This window comes from Stylophora pistillata, chromosome 7, assembly GCF_964205215.1.
Source record: "Stylophora pistillata chromosome 7, jaStyPist1.2, whole genome shotgun sequence".
In the NCBI taxonomy this organism is placed as follows: domain Eukaryota; kingdom Metazoa; phylum Cnidaria; class Anthozoa; order Scleractinia; family Pocilloporidae; genus Stylophora; species Stylophora pistillata.
Window position 1 is genome coordinate 23,140,800 of NC_142525.1, and position 7,417 is coordinate 23,148,216.

Genomic DNA, 7,417 nt, shown 5'->3' on the forward strand with positions numbered 1-7,417 from the left:
CCTTGACTGTGCTCTGTTCTGTAGTAAAGCACTTAGGAAGCGGCTAGAGCACTCAAGAAGTGGGGAGAGACACTCCACTGCGTCTCGTGTTTCTCCCTACACTTCTTTCGTGTTCTAGCCGCTTCCTGTGTGCTTTACTACAGAACAGAGCACAGTCAAGGCTTCTCTATTTGTTAAATGGTTGCCTGTCGATAAAGCAATACTTCTCACGCGCACCTTAATTATAACTTAGAACTATTCATGTCGGAAAGAGCCAAATAGATCAACGAACGCTTGTATTACAAACGGGAATTTTCTTCGGCGTCAATCAGGGAAAATAATCTGGATGCAGTGGGTCCCTTTTGTTTATGCATACAAAATCTGCGTAAGAACTCCACTTTAAATTTTTTTTTTACATACCTATTTGCAGGAACTTAAACCGAAAACACATGTTTCTTTGCATGCTATGTAGTTGAAATTAAACGTTGTCTTTATCTTTATCTTTAATCGAAATACTCCTAAAACAGTAATAACTATACTGGAGGACTAATTACAAAGAATAAAATTTAAATAATTTATATACAGTTTAAGGTTTAACAATATAAGAAAAACAAAACTTGGATAAAACAAAACTTGAATAAAACAAAATAATATAAATAATGTAAAGATAAAATTAGTACGGGCTAAACCGACCTAATAAATGAAAGAGCATTTGATCTAAATATATCTAAATTAACAATGTTAGAAGGGCGTAGTTAACATTTAGTCGTTATAATCAGTAACACACCAAACAAATATCGGGAGAATAATTGAAGTAGCTCGAGCAATATATACGACCAGATACCGAGTAAAATAGAACAACTTTGGCAGTGAATCTCTGTTTGGTAGGGGAATCAACTTCGGTTAAGCTAACTGTCGTGTGAAAAAAACTTCACATATTCTTTTATTTCTTTCCATTCACCTGTCAGTTTAACTGATGAAGAGAATTCGGACGAAGGAACGATCTGACTCAAATACGGAAACAACCAGCTTCGGATGAAACAGACTGACTTCCTTTGTAGCATATTCTGATTTTACTGCTGAAGAAACTGTGCAGGGAATAGAGGGGACGATTACATGGAAATTGGGTTCATTAGTTACCCAGGAACCTCATAAATAAGTCAATTTCTTTTCGTATGAAGCTGATTGCTTATTCCGACCCTTTCACACAAGATGTCAATCTTATATGAGAGTAGTCAAATGGTTTCGACTGAAAACTGAGCAGAACAAATAAAGGCGTGTGTATGTCTTTTACCTCAAATTGCAATAGGTTTACTCTGTGAATCAACTGAGGCTGAAATTTCTTCACAAGCTGGGAAGGACTTTTCATCAGTAAGCACGGTGCGTTTGATAATGATGATCCAATTTGATTTACAAATAATATCAAGATTTCAATGAGGACTTTTGAAGGTCTGCATTAGTCTTTTGCAGTAGAATAGAAAATCTTACCGGCGGCGCACTAAACTTATTGGTGCAAAGTCAACCCAAAGAAATAGTTAACATTTAGTCTTTTTACATACATGTATTCCTGAAAGGCTCAAGCTACACCTACGGAGATGATCCTTCAAACTGTTAGATAACTCAGCTTTCCCAATCGACAATCGCTGACGTCTGCCTCGAATTCTAAAGGCATCTTCGGCCTATCATGAAAACTGTGATTGTTGTTTATTCAAGATAATTCTTGTCCTTGCCAATTCTGTGCAAAAATTAATTCACGCTGTCAATGACAGCTTTGTACATCGACAAAGCCTGTACTATGAATCAAAGTGGTTGTTCTTCCATGTCCTCATTAGATTAAACCAACTCCGACGAAGGGCTAACGCTCGAAACGTCAGCTTTTGTAATCGTTACGGTGGCCAATTTACCATTTCAACTTTGTTGATATATCCAAATTATTTCGTTACTCCCACCGACGCAGCCCCTAACAGTTTCTTTCGAAACTATCAGCCTTTATTCAGCCTAAACCAACCTTTGCGTGAAATGGATATGAAAATATGCAAAGGGACTTTAATGAATGGTTGTTTGGCAAACCGCGTTTACGTCGCATTCTTTTACTTTGAATCTTTGACATAAAATGAAACCAAACTACGTTCAACTTCCATGCAAGTAAATACATCCCCCATCAGATCCAAAGTTAACTTAGTGATCTAACAGTTGAGAAACCAGACATTGAGTGTTTTCAAAAATCTCAATTTATTCATAGCCTGGATATATTTGCACAAATAATGAGACAAGCGATTTAACTTACACAAACGTTTCTGAAAAAATATTAAAACGAAGTATGAGCGTTTGACCGCATGTAAGATGTGGCCTCAAATTTTTCACTCCTTCCCTCTGTGATTTTTTCGAGTTCTGATGTTTAATTTATATTTGTTTTACAAATTATGGCGAAACATTACTTTCGGTCTAAGACTAAGCAAAACAAAAAGTTCTTAAGAAGTTAATTAGCGCACGACATCAGTCAAGTCAATTGCTCTCACTGAAAAAAAATGCTTCTGTTTCCCTAGAGACCTGAGAATGTCTTTGTACAAGGAGACTGTCTGCAGCGAATGAGAATTTCAAAAATGGAAACAGTTTGACACTTACTTATGAAAGTGGTATAGACTACGTAAATATTTGCCTTCAAATAATGAACTTACCTAATTTTCCAAAATTTCTGAAGAAGACACGGAACACGCTTCTCACAAAACCTTGCACGAAAACGAGCGAAAACACATGGCCGCAAAAGCCAGAGTTCTCTACCTATGCCCACTTCTAAAGTTTTATGCGATTTTAGCTATCAAGCTCGATACTTTTTCAGGGATATCGAACATTTATAGCAATTTGCAAAGTAAACAAGGAATAATGAAACCTGACTTAAACAATTTTTTATCGCAAAGGTCGATAATTTAGTGACATGTTTATTCATCTCCCATTAGGTTGGATTTTCATTGGTTTTTATTCTCCAAATTCGAAGGAAAGCGCACGGAAAGCTGTGACATTTTAAAATATGCTGCTTTGATCCAAATTATGAGAGTAACACGGTGTAAAATCATCTTCGATATCATCATATCAACTTTAAGAGTTTCCATAGCCTAAGAAATACTTAACTCCATGGCTGCCCTGATAAAATAAAGCTGCGTGACATTGAAAACTGGACTGATGCTGAAACCAAACAAATTTTGCGATATTCTTATGATTAAATGCGCGAGAGCTACCCACAAAAAACATAGACTGATCTAACCTTAATCACTGATCAATTCGACGCAGTCCAAGGTGGCTAAGTGATGTGTGTCAGATATCCTCGGCCCTGCACCGCCATTTGCAGCTATCCGGTGGATCTGCACACTAACAATAGTCGACCTATTTTTTCGTAGTTTTAGATGTTTTTTTCCGGAAAAGAGAACTGCTCATTTTACATTCCGTGAGTTGTGAAACATCTGCAGGTTTCAACGTGAAACGTGCTCAAGACTCCTCTTAGCTTTTGTTTAAGGTTTCTTTCTTAGCTTTTGTTTCTAGCGTTTTCATTCAGATTGAGTGGCGTGAAAATTATGCGCGCTATCCCTGTAAAAGCATACATTTCCCGCTTAAGGCTTGATAAAAGCAGATTTCCAATCACATTGGAGCAAGCCATTTGACATTGTTTAGCATGTCGACGCTGGTGCGTGCTAGAAAGCGAAGAACAGATACAATTTGCAGTTAAGGAGTTAGATAGAGCAGGTTGAGTGTAACACGCGTGAATATAAAGCTGTCTGCGTCGATATTGAAGGAGCTTTAACTAGCAAAATAAGGAGAAAAGAGGTCATGCAAAGGGAAGGAGAGTTTCACTGGAAAATCAGGACAGCTTTTCAACGACTCGATGCTCGACGAATGATAACAAACTGTCGGCGATATCATTCGCGAACCTTCTGTGATACCTTAAGGCGCCGTTTTTATCAGTGAATAGTGGTTAGGCACCCCATCAGCAGAAGAGCAGAATGTGAGGAAATTTAAAGGAGCTCTATCGACACGCCTCCACAGAATTTGCATCGTAAAGTATGGATAATTATAACTTTATCACTTTATCAAAGATAAATTCGAGAAATTCGAGCATAATTCGAGAATGTAGTTAACAGGTTGCACCGCGGCTCTGGTATTGACTTCTTATATCAAGGCAGGTCTATCGACAATAATGCATCTTTCAAATTTGTCAACGAAGTAAAAGGGCCTTCCGTTATTCTCAAAGCGTAAGGAAGATAAGCTTTCACTTGTCACCTTTAGAGATAAAGTCAGCTTTGATAAACCCGCTTATTCATTTTCGGCAGTTCAATGCACAGTGTAGAATCAAATAAAGCACAGGAACCTTTGTGTGCTCCGCCAGAAATAACTTACATAATACTCTCAGGATCCACAGCTTCCTGGATTGTCTTTTCCTTGAATTTTTTTAATAACAAAATATTCTTTAAAAAACCGATTTCATTGAACAAAGATATATTTATCATGAGCTTCAGAAAAAGAAGTAGTCTACCACACGAAATTTCCTGTGTCTTTAGTTCATGACAAATATTTGATATGAGACAAAAAAGAAGGGTGGTAAATTTTAGGCTCGGTCTTCGAATGAACAAAACGAAATTAATAGTTTTTTTTTTCCGAGAGTTGAACGAAGAAGAAAAATTGAGGAATCAAACCACAGACCTTAGGATTTGCTATCCCTTACTCTATCTCTGAGCAACAGAGAACTTAATAGTGTACGAGGCCATTGCTAAATTCAAATGTGACGAGCGTCCTTCAAACTACCAACTGAGCACCAATGTCGAAAACTCGAGTGAGTAAGTGAATAGAGTCCGAGAAGGATGTAAAATATATATTTAAGCTCTGTTGTTGTCGTTTAAAATGTAACATTGCTTTTAATCTGCCTTCACAAAAGTCTTTGTTGTTAAAGCGACTCGGTATTTTCATCTCAGTTATGCCTTTCATAATGACTGAAGTCTTTGTTGAGTTTATTATAGATTCCGTGTGGCTTTTAGTCTTAGACTGCGTATAACAGCTAAGTGTCTTTGTTGTGTTTTAAAAGCTTTACATATCATAACAGTTTTTTATCACTTATTAACATGGAGGTAGTGTCCTTAACTTAAACGTCACCACCTGTTGACACTGACACGTCATTTAATTGAATCAATAACTGTATTCAAATATTTCTTTTGTCTCACCTTAAGCAAGATTCAATTTGACTCTGAAAATTTTTGCTTCCACATGAAACATTGTAGACGAGTAATAGAAAAACGAGACCAAAATGAAAATACCATTAAACAAGAGTAGTCTTCATTTTTTGCAAATGGTCGAAGAAGTCTACGAGAAGAATCGAACCAACAGACGATAAGAATAAACTCATATTCAGCGCACCAAACAGTTTGAAATGTAAGTATCCTACTATTTTATTAACTTTTTTGTTTAGAAATAGATTGGATATAATGTTTGTCGCATCAGAAAAAGGAAAAAAAACAATTGAATAAAAAAAAATATAGCAGGGAAAAGAATATTGGAGGCTCCAACCGGACCGTACCAAAGTTGAACTGATAGAGTTATGAAGAAATATGGAATTTGATCTTATGCTGTAATTGGATGAGTCATGGTAAGTGAATGGCGAGCGGACAAAAAATACAACTTTTGATTATGGTTTTACATGGAACCTTTCAATAAAGTTTTCTTTATAGATACAAAAAAAGTCTTTGAGGAAAAATATCAGGGTTTCCCTCTCGAATAAGGAGTGGAACATTACTGACAAGATATTCAACGAGATTTCCATGATTTTCGAAGCCAATATTTTCGAAACCAGTATTTTATAAAGGTAATAATAGAAATGGTCGTATCAAAAAAGCGAAAATTTGAATTCCTTGAAATAGGAAATGGTTTACGAGGGATGACAATAAGTTTGGTTTTGAAAATGCAAAGCTAAGATTATAAAAATTACGCCTTAACAGCCACTTTGTAAGTACTATTATCACTGAGAACAAACAGGACAACAAATTGGGACAATTAAACTCCAGGGATATTATTACTTTTGAGTATCCCATGTTTAAATTTTGAAAAGAAATTGAACAACAGTTGCAGCTGTTGTGGAACAATAAAATTAGAATATCTTGTTTGGTACTTTTCTCAGAAAATGATTATTAAGATCTTTAGATTGTATCATTTGATATTTCTTTGACTCTGTCATATAATATACATAGCTATTCATAGGTAAATCAAGTTTAATTAAATTAAACGTAAGGAAAGATTTTAGCAGAACACGAACTGTACATATTCGGGGGCCCCTTCTCAATGGCTGTTGTTTTAATCGTCAAATATCGTTGTTATCTTTTATCAAGAGTAATATTAAAATGACGTGGGATAAGTTTTCTGCTTTATGGCAAACTTTAATATTGGTTTAATCACCTTTAAGAATGGGAAAAACTATCCGGAAAAGTATGTACTTCCTATCCCGCTGCTTTGATGAGAAACAAATCTACATATTCCATGAAGCAGATTCTCATTCTATTTATAATTTAGCCCACGGCAATTAACAAAAAATACAATGTGCTAAATTCAGATCTATTAAACTGTTCTATGAAACATGTATCTTTATTATTCTCAAAAAAGAGTGTTTTTTTTTTCTTTATAGATTTGTTACATTTCAGCGATTCATGTCCTACATAAAATGACTCATTTGTTCAGCTTGTCACGCTTGCAATTTTTCTAACAGTTTCTCTCTCTCTCTCTCTCTCTCTCCCCCTTGCACAATTCACCTATAACAATTGAAATTAGTTCAAGTTAATTATCTTTCAAGTCTTTGTACAGTTTTTTTCATTTGATACCGCGGTGTTGGGGGCGGTCTATAAGCAGTAAAGTAAAAGATCTTTATCAAATACACGAGTATTTAATGGCACCTACAAAATATATTTGTCATTATAGGATTTGTACTCAATACAGCCTTGTTTACATGTACAACAAGAACTGCGACTCAGAGTCAAGGCTGAACAGAATTCGACAAACGCCACTCTCCACTTTTTTCGTAAGTATGAAAATCTATTGCGGAAAGTAATTCACGACTTCAGTTTCCAAAGGATATTTTGTGTGTTGCTGACTTTTTGAATTGCTTCCGTTTCGTTCCTTCCAAGTGCCAAAGACTAAACTATTCTTTCGAGGGTAACAATGTAAGAGTTATTTTAAAAGACAATAGCAATTTTTTAAACTTTTTTTAAAACCAAGCCGGCTGACACTGATCGTTCCTCGATCTCTTTTAAGAATCGCGATGTTTTAAAAGGCTTTTATACGCATTCTGTTATCACGAGCCTTTAAAATGCCGACAGAGACTCAAGGAAACGTTTTCTCTTTAAGGATTACAGTTTGGATGACGACATAATCTCAAAGTTCTTTATTTATTTTGTCTAAAGCAAACGCC

At 35.7% G+C, this 7,417-nt stretch overlaps 1 protein-coding gene across 5 annotated transcripts in view; it reads left to right on the forward strand.

Moving 5' to 3' along the window:
- The first annotated feature begins 1,252 nt into the window (after window positions 1-1,252).
- Window positions 1,253-7,417, forward strand: part of LOC111331663 (A disintegrin and metalloproteinase with thrombospondin motifs 6) — a 31,213-nt gene continuing 25,048 nt past the window's right edge. For 2 of the 5 annotated variants that reach the window (XM_088728410.1, XM_088728411.1), the window contains exons 1-3: window positions 1,253-1,359; window positions 5,244-5,394; window positions 6,928-7,027. The gene's annotated coding sequence lies outside the window, so the exon portion shown is untranslated. The remainder of the gene's footprint in view (window positions 1,360-5,243; window positions 5,395-6,927; window positions 7,028-7,417) is intronic. The other 3 variants (XM_088728406.1, XM_088728407.1, XM_088728408.1) reach the window with 3 other exon arrangements.